The following is a 17,925-nucleotide window of genomic DNA, read 5'->3' as shown; positions in this document are numbered from 1 at the left end:
AAAAAAAAAAAAGATTTTAAACATTTAAACACTTTTAACAAGTGTCCATGCCAATATAGAATTTTTATGTAAGTTAGATCATTGACTTAGATTACTGTGACTTCAGGTTTTATATGCCTGTGTATGCTTTAACAGTTTTCAAATCATAGTAGTACTTGTCAATTCTAAATATATATATATATATATGCATTATATATATATCTGTGCAGTCTATCTTCCTTGTTCACAGATTTCATATTTGTGAATTTATCTACTTGCCAAAATTTATTTGCAACCCCAAATCAATAGCCGTGGTACTTTTGCTGTCATTTGCAATTATACTCATGCACAGAGCAGCAAAAAATTTCAGCTGCCGGACACTCACATTTCCAGCAGAAATTAAATGAGGCGACACTGCTTCCTTGTTTTAGCTCTCATACTGTAAATGTGTCCTTATTACAGTTTATTCAGCACCACACTTTTTTTTTTTTTTTTTGCATTTTTTGTGCTTTCTGTTGGTGGTTTGGCTTTTAAAAATGTCCCTTAAGTGCATTGCCAAAGTGCTATGTAGTGTTCCTAAGGGCAGGAAGGCTGCAATGTGCCTTAGGGAGAAAATACATGTGTTAGACCAGCTTCATTCAGGCATAAGTTATAGTTATAGTACTGCTGGCCCTAAGTTCAATGTTAACGCACCAACAGTGGATGTTAAATAGGATGTCTTTAAAGATAAACACAAAAAGAGAAGTTATATGTTGATTGGCTGATGAAAATGTGACCAAAAGATCACAGGGACGTAGTCTTGTATTTTTCCCTAGGTGCAATGCTTAGTATTTACTAATTCAGTGTTCAAGGAAACTTTATAAAACATAACTACTACAACTATATACATAGTTGATTCTATGTATAGAATATAAGGCTACAATCACTTGACTTAGTTTCAGTCAATTGAACTAGAATATTGAATGTTGAGTTAGGTTGTAAAGATAAAGGCATGGTTTTTAATATATTCTCAGAGGGCAACTTTCGGTAGTAACGGTATTCGGTCATGGAGACCAGACCAGACAATTTTGCAATGTGTTCGGTGGCAGGAATCATGATATTGATGCTTCCTTGTTTCCTGTCCATTTTCTGAGCCTGATTCACCAGTCTTCCATCCAGTCTGTGAGTGATGGTCTGATACATTTCCAATAAATTATTTTTCTGAAAAGTTAGCCAGACCTTGTTTTTATAGCTTGCAACCCAGAATCCAGACTGATATAATTATCATATAACAAGTGTTATGCCAAACATTGTCAAATTATATTGAAAATCTATATGAATTTGTGATTATTTTAGAAAATATAAAACATATATGAAGTAAGAGTATTTCCCTTAAAGGATTTATCATTTTATATCTACCCTTTATCTAATATTTAATCTAAATTATAGTGGAGAGAACCAGAATTTTTCAAAAGTGTTTAAGCTATTTTAAAAGATTAATATGTGGTCAATAAAACTATTAAAATCTATATTAAAGGCTTAGAGCAACCTCAATTTTTTTTTTTAAGATTTTATTTATTTATTCATGAGAGGTGCAGAGACACAGGCAGAGGGAGAAGCAGGTTCCATGCAGGGAGCCCGATGCAGGACTCAATTCTGGGACTACAGGATCACGCCTTGAGCCAAAGGCAGGCACTCAACTGCTGAGTCACCCAGGTATCCCAAGTAACTTCAAATTTAGATCTATCAGTTAAATCATTTCATTGATAATCAACTTAATTTTAGAACGATCTTTCAAGATTCTTTACCTTTCTATAGTTTTCTGAAGCTTAGGGTTTGACATTTTCTCCTGCAAAAAATATCTTGTAATTATAAAGCATAATGAATTGCTTTTCAGTTTCATTAGAGTGTGTAAAAATAAATCTTACTATAAATTAAAAGTTAATAAAGCCAAACAACTGTTCTATAGATGTCTCTTAACAAATGTAAGGTTAAGTAACGATAAATTCTGTATATTGACAAGCCACAGGTAATTCAATGTTTATAAGGTGATTTTCCTGGCATGAAGCATGAAGCCTTTTGCTTACATTCTCTTTCCCATTAACTGCATATTAAGTATATAAAGCCACCAAAAGCCTGCAGCCTTTAGTTAATTCTTCTATTTTAAAAACTATTCAATGTCATGGTCCTTTTTGTTTTGTTTTATTTATTTCATTTTCATATTTCAGAAGTGTTGAGTAATAAAACTGTTTCCACAGTTTACATCACCCAAAAATTGTTTAGATATACTTGCAATTTCTCTCACTTCTTAAAGAAAAGATGGTTCCTGGTCACACAAATTGAAGTGTTGAAGGCTTCAGAAGGAAGAAATAAGAGTTTTATTATCCCTAGATTAAGGGATATCACTGAAAGCAGTAAGAAATACTATCCATATATTGGTAATAAAGTATCCAGTTCTAGAAATAATGCTCATCAACCCCACCTGAGATACACAGCTGAAACAGACCCCCAAAAAAGTCTTGTGGCTGCTGAGTATTTTGGCAGCTTCAAGCCCAACATCCCAGGGTATTTGTAAACCAAGTGAGCATACTAGGCCATCGCAGAAATATGCAAGCATGTCATCTATTCAAATAAAACCTGTGAAATTTTAAAAGGAAATATACCAATGATAACACAGTGACCAACCAAATTGACATGGCTCTTCTTCATCCACTCTGTAGAAGATGGAAAAGCCACAGGGCCAAGACAATATTCTGCATCCTATTATCTACACCCTCTGGAAAATTGCTCCTCTTGCTTGCAATTTTTTAGATACTGTTTTCTGGAAATATGTTCAAATTCCAAAAATCAAATTTATATAATAGGACATTGGAATTATTTTTCCAAATATTTTCAATCATCTAATTGAAATTAAAATGTCCATACCTCCCAGGGCCATTTATAGATTTAATGCAATCTCTATCAAAATTCCAAAAGCATTTTTTACGGAAATAAAAAAAAATCCTTAAATCCATACGAATCACAAAAGGCCTCAAACAGCCAAAGCAATCCTGAAAAAGAGTCCAGAAATAAAGTATTGCCTTTACAATCAACTAATATTTGAAAAGGGAGCCAAGAATAATCCATGGGGAAAGGATAGTCTCTTAAATATTGTTGCAAAAAACTTGGTAATCACAGGCAGAAGAATGAAATTGGACGCTTATTATACACTGCTCATAAAAATTAACTCAGAATAGACTTACACATAAGAGCTGAAACCATAAAACTCTCAGAGAAAAACAGAGGAAAAGCTACTTTGGCAATGATTTTTGAATACATCAAAAGTACAAGCAATGAAAGCAAAAATAAAGTTAGACTACATCAAGCTGAAAAACTTCTGCTTGACAAAAGAAACAATTAACAAAATAAAATGGCAACCTATGGAATGGAGAAGACAGTTGCAAATCATATATCTGATAAAGAGTTAACATCCAAAATACATAAAGAACACCTACAACTCAATAGCAAAATAATAAAAAAATATATATATATATGATTTAAAAATGGAAAGAGGATCTGGATAGACATTTTTCCAAAGAAGGCATACAAATGGCCAACAAATATATGAAAAAATGCTCAACAGGACTAATCAGGAAAATGCAAATCAAAACCACAACAAAATCACTTCACACCTGTCAAAATGACTACTATGAAAAAGATAATGGATAAGAAACATTGCCAAGAATGTGGAGAAAAGGGGAAACTTGTATACTGGTGGGCATGTCTGATTTCTGCCACTATAGTACTGAAGTTCTTCCTTTCTTTAACAAAAGAACTACCATATGATCCAGCAACCCTACTCCTGAGTACATGTCCAAAGGATCTCAAAGAGATACTGGCATTTTCATGTTCATTGCAGCATTATTCACAAAAGCCAAGAAATCGAAGCTACCTAAGTGTCCATCAGTGGATGAATGGGTTAAAATGTGGTACATATATACAACAGACTATTATTCAGCCACAAGAAATAATGAAATCTTGCCATTTGCAACAACATGGGTGGACCTTGAGGGTATTATGTTAAATGGAGTAAGTCAGATAAAGGAAAACAAATACTGTATGATATCACGTATGTATGGAATCTAGATAAAAAATCAAACTCATAGAAAGTAGAATGATAGTTGTCAGGGCTGGGGTGGGGGGTATAAGGAGATATCAGTCAAAGAGTACAAACTTCCAGTTATAAGATGAATAGATTCTGGAGACCTAACGTATAGCATGGTAACTATACTTAATACTCTATTATATGCTTGAAAGTTGCTGAGAGATCTTAAATGTTATTATCAAAAGAAATGGTTATTATGTGAGGTGATAGAGATGTTAACTAACCCTACTACAGTAATCATATTGCAATATATATAACATCTTCATGTATTACAACTTAAAATTACACAAAGTTCTGTCTATTATATCTCAATAAAGCTGGAAAAACATGCAATATATTGAATGACAAGAATTTATATGAAGAAACAAAGCAAGGTAAGATGCATAGAGAATTCCAGATGATAGTTTTCTTTTCCGTGTGGTGACAGTTAAGGATCAGTGAGGAATAGCAATGCAATCTCTTGCTGAAGTGCACAATGCAAATAGCAAGTGTAAACTCCTGAACTAGGGACATGTTTTGCATTATTAAGAAACTGGAAGTTGGCCAGACTATTTGGACTCAAGTAAACAAGAAGGAAAACAGAAGATGAGATCATAAAGATGCCATGGAAGCCAGATTAGGACCTCGGATTTTAGCTTTGTGGAGATGGATAACCACTGGAGGGTGGTGTAGGGAATGACATGATCTGACAGGTTAAAAGAATTTCCCTGGCTGTGTGAAGAGACTGAACTGTAGTGAGATGAGCGTGATGAGGGAGAGAGCAGTTATAAGGCTAAGTCAAAGGACAGGCAAGAAATGATGGTGCTCAGGATGAGGATGGGTAGCAATGGAGGTGGTGAGAATTAGCAATGGAGGTGGTGAGAATCAGTCAGATCCTAATTTGAAACACAGAAGTGGTAGAGTTGGCTATTGGTTTGGACGTAGGGATAGACTATAGAGAGAAGTCAAAATGAGGAATTTAAAGACTTTGGTTGACCTGCTTGAGTAACTAAATGGGTGTTTACTAAGATGGAGGATTGCAGGGGGGAAAGTAATTTTAAGAAAAGAAACCAAGCACTTGATTTTTGATCCATCAATTTTAGAAATATAAGTGGAGATGCCTATGGCAGTTTGACATACATGACTGGATTTCATGGAAACAGTTTTGACTGGAACTATAAATTTGGAGTCCTCAGAATATTGAGGCTGTTTGAAGCCTCAATGTGATCTGATGAGACCATTGGAGGTGAGTAGATAGATTGACAGGATAAAAGCTCCATGACTGAATCTTGTAGAGACTGTACCCTAACCTGTATATATTATGAAGACTGGAAACAAGAAGAGCAGACTGAGGAAAAACAGCCTGTAAGGTAGAAAAGAACCAAGAGAGAATTTTGTCCCAGAATTTAGGAAAGAAAATGTGTTAAGGAGAAGGGAGTAATAAAATGTTTCAGATGTTGCTGATGGGGCTTGGGACGTGTTATGTCAAAATATGGCACCTTGACATATTGACTATTTTAAGCTGAAGGAGTTGGAGAAAAGAGCAGAAACAGGAAGGTTATTCCAGCTTCTACCACCCCTCATACTTTTTCCCTGAAACAGGCTATACAGCCCTCAACTGAGACACCCGTACATGGAGGAAAGAAGCATCCTTCTCTACAAAGACAAGGACACTGGAAAGAATCCTAACAAATAATTCTGGCTAAGTTTCCTCCAGTTTACTACAATTACCTCATATTTCTAAAATTGTATTTCTCCATGACTGTGCACTCCTCAACAAACCTAGCATAAAATGCTCAGGTCTAACTATTTCCTAGGTCTTCATTTTCTTGTGAAGTCTTCCATGTTATGTAAAATCTGTATCAAATATATGTGTCTGCCTTTTTCCTGTTGATCTCTTTTTGTCAGTTTAATTTTCAGACCCATCCAGTTCAAGGAAAACTTCTTCCTCCCCTACAGTGTTGACGGAGAAAGCCTGTGTCTATCCATGTGGAGGTCACTGGTGGTATCCTAAACTGCCAGGATCACAAAATACTATGAGGGCATCTTCTCTCTGAAGCCTGTGGGGTGACTTCTAGGGAAAAAAGTTGTCTCACATGAAGCAGGAATCCAGAAACTTCCCCTTTCCTAAGATGATGCGGCAAAAAATCCCTTCCCATCCATAGTGAAGGAAGCATGACCCACAAAATGAGGTTTATCTCTCTATCCTTTAATTCTTCTCACATCCAAATATGGGATCACTAACTTTATGACTCATAGCAAGCCCCTAGAACACCTTCTCAGAACTAACGAAATTCCCCCATCTGTGAAAAATTAAATCTGATAGATATTAGATTAAATGGCAGTGGAACTGTATCATCAGGATTTGTTGCAGGTAGAGTAGAAGAGTGAAGAAATTTCTACCTTGAATGACTAAACTAATCAAACTCACTCAAGGTACTTCATGATGATTTACACAGGTTTTTTGTAATTCAGAAATAAGTTATGTTGACACTACCAGGCATAATGCATGGCCTATGGGTAGGTGCTTCATAAATGTGTTTCCCAAACCTTGTTTCATTTAATATGTGGATGGCTGTGATGGACCTCAGTTTCACTAGCCCGATTCACTCTTCTGATTCTTTGTGGTTCACTCCATTTCTTATAGATCTGAAGTGTAGACTATCTCGTAATATGTATGGGATCTTAAGTCACTTGCATTGAACACCATCTCCATAATACACTTCTTGTTGGGGTGGGATCCATCTCCTATTACTATCATTTTGATCTGTTGGTCCCCAAACACTTGTCCTTTTAATAATCCCACTAAGGAGGCGGGAAAAGGCATATTCATCACCATTTGATGCTGGAAAAGCTTGTCAGCATTCTATTGAAAAGCAAAGGAGAGTGCATTTTCCTCTGTGTTTTCAGGTTGGTGCAATTTGTTTCCAATTCAAGGAATAAAAATATTATGTTTCTCATAAGATTACAAGAGATCAGATTACAAGATTAACTATGGAGCTAATGTAGTTTAAACTTCAGGGCTCTCAGTAGATCACACCTCTCCCGGGGCCCCGGGAGGGAGTCCACTAGTTGTGTGTTTGTGATTTTGTACTTTATTTCTTACATAGGGCTCCCCAAATTTTACAAGCTTCAGGCACCACAAAATCGATATCTACCCTGCCTAAAAGTCTTCTATTTGATGGACACAGAGCAGAACAAACTTAGTGTCATGGCACTAAGTATCATTAATTAGTATTTGTTGGATAAATAAATCCTCATAATAAAGAGACACTTTTTAAAAAATATAATCTTTGTTTAATACACAAAATAAGGGGCACCTTGGTGACTCAATGGTTGAGCATCTGCCTTGGGCTCAGGGCATGATCAGAATTGAGTCCCCATTCATGGTCTCCGCAGGGAGCCAGCTTCTCCTTCTGCCTGTGTCTCTGCCTCTCTCTCTGTGTGTCTCACGAATAAATAAATAAAATCTAGAAAACAAACAAAACAAAAAAACCAAAATAACCTCTTCGAAGGGGAAGTAAAAGAATGAAATTTATTATGATCAAAATGAGAACCAAAGCTGTAGTTTTATATCACTTTCTAAACACTTTCAAATGATTTTAAGACGTTGGTCTCAGTTTATCCTATTTGTTCTTTTTGAATAGGAATTATATGCTTCAGTTATGCAGTAACAATATATAGTGTTTTATGTTTTAGTATATTAAGCCATCAATAATAAAACTTTTGATATTAGATCTTAGGGAGACTAAACTGGCATTTCTCTATGTGATCTTAATCTTAGTTTTTGTTTATCTCTAAAACTAATCAAGTAACATCTAGAACACCTATTTGTTTGTCACTGTGTCTGTAAAGTATAGTAACTCATTTTATGGGGATCCTTTCATTTTGAGACAAAAGATTACGTGAAACCTTCATCTGCCTGCTGTGTCTGCAGTGGCTTGTCAATCATTGATGTGCTCACCAATCCTCCCCTGACCGTCCTATAATTTAAAAGTGGTTGCTGGGACTAAGACAGAGCTTCACTAAATATTGTCAGTTTGTTCAGGGAGGATAAACTAAAATGAGTTTTAGAAAAAAGTGTTTGTGGTTTTTGTGTGTGTAAATTCAATCTCTTTTTTTTTCACATTCTCCCAAACCCAAAATAAACAAACAGAATTCAGCTTCATTCTGGCTCTTTTTCCAAGTATTGTCTGTTTCCACATCTGAGGTTTTTTTCCCCCCTTGATTCCACAGTTGTTAAATGAAGTAGGATTGCAAACTCAAAATGAAGAAAATCTAATTTTTGTTTTGTGCGAAGCTCTGATTCTGATAAGCAAACATCCCATCCACACAGGGAATTAAATGTCTATAAAGTGTGAGCATGATGGGGGCCTTTTCTCTTCAGTTTTATTTTACTGCTTCACCTATTGACTTGAACATATTAATTCTCATGCATTTAATTTCTTGCACAGATGAGAGCATTAGGCTGAAAAGAACCAAATTAAAAACGACCCGCACACATAAAGTATAATGAACCAGTCTCTCTCACTTCTTTCTCTTTCACCCCACCATTTCTTTCAAAGCCCAAAAAACTAGAAAGAGAAAGAAAATGTTATTGATAGGAAACACAGCACATGGATGGGCTGTCCCTTTGTCTTTAAAGAATACGAGATGGAAGCAAGAAATAAGTTTCCTCCTATATCCCCGTAGACCAAGTGATGAATAGAGCCCAAATACTTCCCTTGTATATAATTTCTGGCTCTCAATTCAACTTTCCTTTGACTATGAACAGAATTGAATTTTCCTTAGTTATTATCCAAACTGTAAAAATATTCTGAAATTAAAAAAGAAAATTCTAATTGCTCACCAAATATATCATTGATCATTTTCATAGATTACTGTATTGCAAATGATCACACTTGTCAATTTCTGATCTCTCTGGCTCTTTCTCTTGCAATGTGTCTCTCTCTTCTTTCTGCAAAATCACTTAGAAATTTGAGTTTATAAAACTAAATTTGCTCAAAGCAGCAAAAAAGATATTGGTCGAGATGGGCATATAAGATGTGTCATCTAGGGTATGAAATTTAATAAATTTATCAAAACTTAGTAGCAGAAAAGACTTGAGTCAGCTATCCTGGCAATTTACATCACATTACCCACAATGCCCAGCACTTGGAATAGTATTTAAGAAGTCATGATTACATAGGAAAGAATAACAGAAAACCTAAAAAATGTCTATCTAAATTGTTGAATCAAATTTGTGGTAATCACCTATTAACTTGTGCTGACAAATGCTTTCTCCATGCTGTTTGTAAATAAATTTTTAAAAGAACATGAAACAAAGGTAATTTTGTCACACAATAAGGGATTGCATTTCAGTGCAAAAGTAGGTCTCTATAGGGCCATCAGACAGCTTCCTGGAGTGGAATAATTAAGTTTGAGATTGCTAGAGGAGACTGCAATGGTATTTTAGTTTATAGCCTCAAAGCCAAGGGGACCCATTAAAATGAAATAAGTGAAATTGTGCTAGTTCCTTGTAGGCCAAGTACCTGAGTGATGTCAGCATCATCAAGGTAACGTACTTAAATGTTACCAGGCTACATTTAATAATAGTGGAATCTCAGACAGTCTTTCTGCCATATGGGTTAAAACAGTGCTCTAAGGAAAGGGTCTTGACAGAAAATGAGCCACTAACAGAGGAACAATTAATTAAAGAGTCATTTGGGAGTTGAGAGAGCTGATAAACAGTCGTGAGAAAGTCACTAAAATTTGATATTAAATGTGATTTAGCTGAATTCGTTTAGAAGGCAATTTCACATTGTGACTTCCAGACAGTCTGTCTCTAAAACCCAGATTTCTCATCTCCAATAGGAGATGAGGGGGATGCAGCAGTGAATAGACCCTGGATCACAGAACCCAAGGAACATAAGTGGGAGACCGAAATCCTTCTGAAAATCCCTAAGTTTCAAAATGAACTATACCATCACGTGAACTAGTATGGCACACACAGGAAATACTAAGCATGTATGATTTAATCTTTTAATACTGGAAATGAGGGAAATGGAAATGTTTCCATTGACAGCTAAATACTATTAGATTCATCTATGGCACTATAAAAAAATAATATGTTGCATTACAAAAATGAGCCAGTTATCAATATCAATCCAATTGCTTGGATTCTATTTAAGCAGCCTAACTTGTATGATGAACAAGCAGGACTTGAAGTATGAACAAACCAAGCTTCTTTCACTCTCCCATCACCCCTTTAGACTTTCTTTAATACAGACCATCTTTGTGCAATCCTGGATGGAACCTTAGGCAGACCCTGAGACTTTTTTTTGCACGTTCTTAAAGAGATCATAATATGATTGTTTTAACTGCAAATAACATTTCAGTTCAGTAATTAGAATATCCATGTAAGATATTCAAAACATTTCAATCTTGATGTAGCTTTAAATCTCTTCCTTCCCCCCAACTAGATAGAAGTTCAAGGAAGGTGGAATGGGGTGGTGCCTCGTGCTTCTGCTATCAACTGCTGGCTCTTTTCTTCCTTTAATTTGCAAGCTGCTATTTGGTTCCTTGCCAGGTTTACTTCCCTGGGAGGCTTTGTGCTATCCGGGCAGAGTAGATGGGTGAACATAGGTACCATTGGTGCCCCCTAGCAGATGATTAAAGCTGACTCTCGTGATCTTGATTTTATGAGCTTTGGGATGGTTCTCTGCTGGGCCTCTTGCCTGAAATTCCCTTGTCCTGGTTTGATCTGTCTCTACTATGTGTGAACTCTTGTGACCCTTTCCTCATCCCAGAGCATGATGAGGACACTTCCAGCCCTCACCGCTGCTGAGCTCCCGGATAGATAAGCCCCCCTGCCAAAAAATGAAAACAAAAACTAAACAACAAAAACAAAACATAACTCTCATAGCATGGCCCACATCTGGTTCCCCAGAAAATCACACACCCCCTTTCCTTGTCAAGCCTGAAGAGGGTGAGCTGATCCCAATGCAGCCACCAAAGCTTTTAGTCAGAACTTCTGTCTTCCTCTTGATCTTCTGGTCAGGAAAGACCTCAGCACACATTCTGCTTTCACTTCCTTTGTTGTGGTCAGGTATTAGTAATCAAAATTTCCTGATTATTTTAAAGGTCTTCAGCTGCAAGCATAGAAGCTCACTCTCTTCAAGTTAGGGATTGAATTCGTCTCCCTCAAAAGAGAATGGAAGAGTCAACAGGCAACTCTCTCCAAAGAAGTCTCTTTACTAATCCCTTTCATACAATCCTCTCTTAAAGCCATGATCATATTGTATATTTTCTATGTACATGAAGGTGTTCAAAAAGTAAGAGTATGTTCTTACTCAGTTTCTTTTAAAACCTCCATGGGTAAATATTTCTCATACTCACTTTGGTATTTGATATTATCAAAATAGAGTCTAGTTTGAAACTGAAGCAGGAAGAATCCAATCCTATCACACCCTAGAGTCATATAAATGTCATGTTATCTTTGACTGGAGATAAGCTTATTAAACTTACTAAATTAAATCATTAGAATGCACAAATGAAATGTACAGCTTTCAGGAATGTCACTTGGATGGTGTTGAATGGCTTGGAAATGAAGTGGGACTAGTCTGTATTTGAGCAGAGCCTGTCAAAGCCAATAGTGTTAAGGGATTTTAATCACCAAAGTAATGTATTGCCTCCATCAGTTAAAAGGCAGGATAATTCATTTATTCAGTGAAACATTTAAAATGAAGAGGAAATTAAATCTTTTCCTGTGGAATTATATAGAGGCAGAAAGCTGGGATTTCGGGAGAATTAATGGTTTTGGGAGTTATAGACTGTCAGATTTTAGAATTTGATATCTAATAGGCCATATACTAACCCCCCACCCCCAAAAAAAATCACTCACACATACACACACACACACACACACACACACAGAGGCTTAAAATATTGCATACAATTTCAGCCATGAACTATAGGCTAAGCACCCCTCAGGGACATGACAGTTATTTGTTCCTTTAAGTCAGGTTGCTACCTTGAGGAACAATTTGTGTGTTATATAACACTATGGTTATGTCCTTTGCCAAACTAACTTCTGTTAGTGGATCCCCTTAATAATTAGAGTCCAAAATAGAAACATTTATGAACAACAATATAAAGGTATTCCTTCTGGATTGTACTCTTGCCCATCTATAGTGTCAACCTAGGTTTTATTTCAATCTCCAAATTTAGCTATTCAATATATCTAAAAGTATATATATAATATATATAAAACTGTAAAACTCTATGGAGAAAACAAAAGTAATATGAAAATACAAACTAGGGAGAAAGAAGATACAGAAGTACCTATCCTAAAAATCACTTTATTTTTGCTGCCCAATTCACTAAATGTAACTAAGTGAAAAATGTAAAATTTTTAAAGAAAATATAAATTAACAATCTCTTTAATTGCAGAATAATGGGGAGAAAAGACAGGTGTAATCCTATCCCACACTCTTTCTCCGTCACATTTATACTGCCTCTTGAATATATTTGATGCCCATCACATATTTGTAAAATAAGGAAACTTTTAGTTCAAATTTTTAGTAAAAATTGCTGTCTTACTTTCTTATTTTTCAGTTTTTATTAAAGAAGCCTTTAGAAATGAGCAAATAGGAAGACCCATCTACAGACAAAAGGGATAAATAACTAAAAGGGGAAATATCAGATAATTGGCTTCCTGTGATTTTATGCCTTCTATAATCTCTTCGGAAAATTTTATGACAAGTGACACTTAATTATCTTGCATAATGAGAATTTTCTCTATAACATATGCAAAAGTGTGTGTATGTGTGTGTGTGTATATATATATACACACACATATATATATCAGATAATATTTGACCTCATTCTGTGAAACATCTATGAATATCTCATTAATACTTTCACCTTTTTCAGCATGTGCTCACTAATTAGAGATTCAATTAGAAAAATAAAACATTTGAAAATTAAATTATATATATTCTTTATAATGCTGAAAATGCTTTGCCTTTTAACACTGAGTTTATCCAGTTTATTAGTTTGAATTTTAAAATCTCCTAAGCCTCATAAAAACTTTAATTATAGCAAAAAAATAATTTTGTATATATCTAAAAATAACCACAGACAATATTTAGGAAGTTGTACTTCTCTACATTAAATCTAGAATGAAAAACTGTATCTAGTCTGGAGACCATCAAATGAATAGGTTTTCTTGACATTGGTGTCAGGTTGAAGTTTTGACTATGCTACAAGTCAGATCAGATTATCTTAGGCCCCTGGTGCTCAGAAACAGAATGTCATAGTCCAGGGACAATGGCATGGTAAAGGACATTAACAGGTATATACATTTTTTAGAAGATTTTATTTATTTATTCATGAGAGACATGGAGGCAGAGAGAGAGAGAGATTGAGAGAGAGAGAGAGAGGCAGAGACACAGGCACAGGGAGAAGCAGGCTCCATGCAGGGAGCCTGACCTGGGACTTGATCCTGGGACTCCAGGATACGCCCCGGGCAGAAGGCAGGCGCTTAACCACTGAGCCACCCAGGGATCCCCAGGTATATACATTTAAATAAAGATCCTTATATGTACATACTTACGTTCTTTGGAATTTAGATGACCTTTGGGATTTCATACTCTCTGGAAGTGGGCATAAATCAATGCTATCAAACCAACATTGCCTTTTTATAAGCAAGTGTTTTGTATTATATGTTTTAACACCAAGAAATGAAGATCATAGATATGAAAATCTAGTTATGCATAGCTGTTTAAATATATATTGCCCAATCTGCAATTTAATTATAAATAAACTTATTAGGAAAAAGTCTGAGTTCAGTATGTATATTCTTAAGCACAACTAACCAAGAAGATTTCATGAAATAGGTGCTGGTCTCTATCTGTATAATCACATAAATATGAAACTACAAATGTCTGACTCACATGTAAAGCATTAAGGACTCAAATTTTATGAACAACTTGCTATTAGTAAAATGATTTTTTGGGAACAGTGGCTGGTACTAGGTAATGCTGGCTAAAATTTTAAACAAAATATTAAGTGCAATAATCCCTCAATATACAGTAATTTGTATTTCTGGAAAAATTCTCTTTGAAATTATGCAAAAAACTATCTATGTATATATCGGTATATAAAAGCAGACTTGAATTTCTATTCAAGTAGATTTTAGTATTTTTTCATGTGTGAATGCCCTACGTGTCATTTGAAAATCATGTGGGACAAAGGACAAAGAAAGGACTTGTCCTGTCTCTCTAAAAGGCAAATAGCACCCACTTCCAATCATTATGGGGGGAAAAGAAGGCCTCAAATATTGTCTAAATGGTATAGAGAATGGATGTATGGAAAGTTAAATATGGAATGAACATTAAAGGCCATCTAGAAGAGATTAACAAGTGACTTCAAGAAGACTTGCTAAAATCAGTTTGACAAATGATATGAATACCTCAGGTAGGTACTGAAACCCTTAGCCATCCACAATGGCTGCTTTATGCATTTACTTTCCCTTCTAGCTCCTAAAATCATATGAGTAAGAAATACCTGTCATTTTAGTGAGAAAGGACCAGAAATGTTATATATTCAATTGTCCTTTGTCCCACATGATTTCCAAATGACACATAGGACATTCACACACACACACACACACACACACACACACACACACTAAATAAATAAATAAATAAATAAATAAATAAATAAATAAATAAATAAATAAATAAATGAAATTGAAGAGGGAGTTGGACATGAAATAAATAGGAAATCAAATCTTGCTAATTGCTTTTTCACCTTAAAGTTCCAAACCCACAAATGTGACAATAACAAGTGGAGGGATTTCATGGAAAACATCTGTAACTGGTCATTAGGTGAAATGCTCTAAAGGCCCACAGATCAGTGGTCAATGTCCAAAGTTGAAGACAAAAAGGCACTGACTACCCAACATTTTTAGGAGATCTGGTCAACAACTGAAGGCAGACACAGCCCTCTTCTTCAATCCTGAGCAAATGATGGTGTTGGAGAAGCAGCCTTAACTTTGCCACCAGCTACTATTCTATCATCTTTCTCAATCTAAGAGTAAAAAAAGAAATAGAGTTAAAAAGAAAGATATTAGGTTGTGTTCCTTGCAGAAACTGTAAGCTCTCTGAGAAAAATTATTAATCTCTCTTCCCACAGGGAAAGGAGTGATGCTACTCAAAAAATCTATAACCATGTGATATTCTTAGATATTCTGTGATTTTTCTGCAAGAAAAAGGATCCTGGCATAGAATTTTCTAAGTCAGTTATCAGCTAGGCAGTAGACTATTCATAGAAGGACAAGAAAATTAGAGGAGTGTGGAAGCAGAAGGAGTAGAGGATCTATCTTCAGTATTTGGTGTATTAAGAATATGTGGACTTCTCAGAGTTTGGGGAAATGAAACATAAAGTCTCGGCTACCTTGCCAGTATACCACATATAAAGACCAACCTCAAGGCAAAAGGATAACAGCAACACAGAGTTTTGGTGGACTGCTTGCTATAGGAGTTAAGAGGAGAAAGGGAAGTTGAGCTTAATGAAGGCTCACATTCCAAATCAGAAAAATTAGAGTGGGGAGATTCCCAAGCATTCTCTTAATAACTCACATATGCAACCCAACAGAGCAAATATTGGATGTCTGCCACAGAGGCATCAAGAATAAGTCTGTATTTGTTTCCTAAAGTTGTCATAATAAATGAGAGCCACAAATGAGATGGCTCAAACCAACATTAATTTATTACCACATGGTTCTGGAGTCCAAACAACCAAAATCAAGGTGTCTGAAGTATTGATTTCTTCTCAAAGATCTGAGGGAATCATTCCTGGTGACCGCCAGCAATTCTTGATGTTCCTTGGCTTGCAGATAGGAGACTCCAACCTCTGTCTCTATCTTCACGTGGCCTTCCTCTCTGTATGTCTCTGTTTTCTCTGTTTTTTTTTTTCTTTCTTTCTTTCATTAGGACACTCATCTTGGATCTAAAGACTGCTACAAGTGCAAGAGAATCTCATCTTGAGATGCTTCAACTAATTACATCTGCAAAGACCTTATTTCCAAATATGATCACATTCACAGATATCAGGGGTTAGGACTTGGATATATCTTTTTGAGACCACTATTCAACCTATTAGGTTGCCTATCCTGAGAAGCTCTATATTTAACAGAAGAGGATTTCATCATTTCCCACTTAGATAATAAGATATGTCTTGTTCCCTAAGCTTTACTCCCAATTCCTGACAAATAATATCCCAGACCTGGAAGAGAGTGGTGGAGGATGTATCCTGGAGCCAAACCACATTTTTCAGTGCTGGCACCAGGTCTTAGAACCAGAAATCTAGTCTGTTCTGAGGAGGGGAGGGGAGGGAAGAGGAGAGGAGAAGAGAAAAAAGAAGAGGAGAAGAGAGGAGAGGAGATGAAAGGAGAGAAGAGAGAAGAATGAAAAGGAGAAGGGAGAAGGGGAGATTTGAATGGAGTTTGAGGTGAAGGTCCTGGCTGGGTCAGCCAGTTAAGTGTCTGCCTTCCACTAAGGTCATGATCTTAGGGTCTTGGGATCCAGCCCAGCATTGGTCTCTCTGCTCAGCTGAGAATCTACTTCTCCCTCTCCCTCTGCCCTTTCCCCCTACCCCCACTTGTGATTTCTCTCTTTCTCTCTCAAATAAATAAAATAATAAATAAATACATAAATGAGTTTAAGGCCCAGTTTTCTAACTAGACTGGCTTTAATAAGTGAGGATGATGACTGGAATTAGAGAATCTCTCTCCGATATTGCTTAAGGAACCAGAAGTAGAGATTTGTGAGAGCACAGTTAAAAGCAATGATAGAAGAAAAATAAAACTGCTTCATGTTTTTAAGTTACTGAATTTAAACAGCTCAATGGACCAATCACATAAAATTTAAACATATATATTAAAATTTGAAAGAGAGTGGTCAAATTATGAGAGGAAAGGGGAAGGGGCAGGACACTAGGAATCAGAGCACTCTGCCCAATCCATAATTTAACCCCCACCCCCACCCCATCCAAGACCAAAATCTGGCCTGATACATTGTCATCTCTTCCTTGAATGATGTAGTTAAAAATTTATTAATATGCCCCTTCTCCTATGTCTAGTGTTACATTTTTCATGAATATATAAATACATGGTACCTTATTGAACAAGGATTTATAGTAAATCTGAGCTGAAACAATTGCATGTTTTATTTTATGGCTGGGATTTATAGAAGGTGAATAAAAAAGTGATTAGGTGAAGAGTGTAGGAAATTTATCTCAAGATTGAAAAATATAACTTAAGTCTTAGCTCATCCTTTGGATAAGTGAAAAGGGCTGAAATTAATAGTAATTGCAATATTTTTAATGAATAAAAATTTCACACCATCTAATCAGGAAAAAAATCCATTGGAATCTACATCAAATTAAATTAAACTCAATTACATTAAATCTTAATTACTTACATATTACTGTGAGCAATACCAAGAAGTCAAAAGACACAGTTCCTGTCTTGATGGAAATTAAAAGCAAACTGGAGAGATTAGACCTGAAAAAACTGAAGAATTTAGATATAAGCATGGATAATTGATAAAGAGTATTTGCAAAACAATATTTTAGTGGAAAGAATGTTAAAGAGGGTCAGTAAAGGTGCCTTTTTTGAAGAAGTGGAATTTGAAGGAAAGGGACCTATTATAGGGAGGCATTGCCAGGTGAGAGAATGATTTCTGTAGATGCAGATTCATTTTTCCAGACATCATGTTAATAAAAAACCACAGTATTTGGAAATAAAAATTATTAAGATAAAAAATCTTGGCATTATATTGGTCTCATTTTGGAATCTG

Source organism: Canis lupus, chromosome 13, assembly GCF_003254725.2.
Source record: "Canis lupus dingo isolate Sandy chromosome 13, ASM325472v2, whole genome shotgun sequence".
Lineage (NCBI taxonomy): Eukaryota > Metazoa > Chordata > Mammalia > Carnivora > Canidae > Canis > Canis lupus.
The sequence above is the reverse complement of the archived record's forward strand: the minus strand, read 5'-3'. Positions refer to the sequence as shown.